Here is a 1865-nt window from a genome sequence, read left to right as displayed (position 1 = left end):
GAACTGTTCTTGTTAATTTGATGAAAATATTTTAAATATCCAGTGCACTCACATCAGAATAACTTATAGATTTGTTGTTAGAATAATCGATTAATCGAAAAAATGATCGTTAGATTAATCGATTAGAAAATAATCGTTAGATTAATCGATTAGAAAATAATCGTTTGGTACAGCACTAGTCGCGTACGAAACCAGGGTTTCACAAACATTTTTATTAAGTTCTGTTATTTACCATGAATTCTGCCTCTTTTAAGCAAAAAACAATCACAGAACAGAAATCAATCTGCTTCTGAAGGTTTGTTTTTATGGTTAAATGTTCTGCTTCTCTTGAATAAATATGTGATTTTGGAATTTACAAAACAAAAATACTTAAATGCTCAATTTATCAATGTTAAATCCACTAAAGGAGTACGAACGCCAAACAGCCTGACGTTTCCAGCAGAAAAACGTTTAATCCAACCTTTCCATCTCAGATCTTAGTCCAAACTGTAATTTTCATCCATCTGGACTTCTGCAACTCCCCTCATGTCAGCCCTCAGCTCCTGCAGCTTCTTAAACTCCTTCTCTCCCACACAAATCTGGATGACTCAGGGCATTCAAGCGAGGTCCAAAATGGCTCCTTTAGCTTTCTGCAACCATTTCGTCGAGCATTTATGCCTATATTTACAAACCCAGTCACTCTGTAAACTTATTTCTTCGATTTAAGAGTTAGGAGCAATTCGATGTAACATTTTTCAGCCTTTATTAAGACTTGAATACCACACGGATGTGTCTCTCTCACGGAAAGAAAAGCTGGGCTGGAGGATGTGAGGATACAAATAAAAACACCACAGCTCTCTCCATCCCTCCCCCCAGCGATCAATCCTGCTCACCATCACTCACTCTGCATCTATTCTCTGCCTCTCCTTTCTGTATCGCGTCTTCCCTCCATCCCATCCTGGAAACATCAAAGCTAATGCTCGCCTACAGGGCGAGAACAAAAGCAGGAATGAAATCCTCTAAAACCTGAAACATCTGAGGTGTTCTGTGGACTGACAGGCTGGAGAAATCGAGGGGACAAAAATAACAGGAGGTCGGGGAGGAAGCAAGAAATATATCAATGCCCTAAAAGAGAAAAGTCATTTTAATTGGCTTTCACTTGCTTGTGAACAGGACAGAAACAGAATTAAAAAGGACCGAGGCAAAAGACAAGCAACAAAACCTGCCAACCCACTCTAAAAAAAAATAAAAGTCCTGGTGAAAAAGTACATATCCATTAAGACAAAGAACATTAGTTAGCTCCAAAAGGACCGTCAACGTCAAACCCTCACCCCCCACTTTAAAGAGAAAATCTCTGCACAGAACAATTAGATTTTACAGATGCCAGAGTTCATTTTTTTAAAGACACACTTTGGACTTAATGTTCTAATTTAAAAGAGAACCTGACAAGTAGAAAGGCCAAAGGATGAGGTTTGTGTGAGCACTGATGGGGGAATCGCTACAAAAATCATTTAATCTGATGGATTTTTCTGCACTTTTCAATATGCGTGTGGAGTATCTTAAGTGGAAGTAATAAGACATGATAACAGATGATATATTAAACCAATCAGAAGGACTCTGGCAACATTTGATGCCCACATTTTGTTTAGATTATAGAGACTAAGACAGAAAAACAATTGCTATGTATGTTAATGCAGAAAACTATTTTGTTTCTGTTGTTTGGTAAAATAGTTTTGGTCTTAATCAATACTTAAAGAAAACAACTTCAAGTGGATCAGCGTGTATATACTGTTATGTATATATACAGTGGGGAAAATAAGTATTTAGTCAGTCACCAATTGTGCAAGTTCTCCCACTTAAAAAGATGAGAGAGGCCTGTAATTGAC

At 37.5% G+C, this 1865-nt stretch overlaps 1 protein-coding gene across 1 annotated transcript in view; it reads right to left on the bottom strand.

Moving 5' to 3' along the window:
* Positions 1 to 1865, bottom strand: part of sardh (sarcosine dehydrogenase) — a 43134-nt gene that overhangs the window by 24730 nt on the left and 16539 nt on the right. The window lies entirely within an intron of this gene.

The sequence above is a fragment of the Austrofundulus limnaeus genome, unplaced genomic scaffold (genome assembly GCF_001266775.1).
Source record: "Austrofundulus limnaeus strain Quisiro unplaced genomic scaffold, Austrofundulus_limnaeus-1.0 Scaffold20, whole genome shotgun sequence".
Lineage (NCBI taxonomy): Eukaryota > Metazoa > Chordata > Actinopteri > Cyprinodontiformes > Rivulidae > Austrofundulus > Austrofundulus limnaeus.
This window is presented reverse-complemented; position numbering and strand designations above follow the sequence as displayed.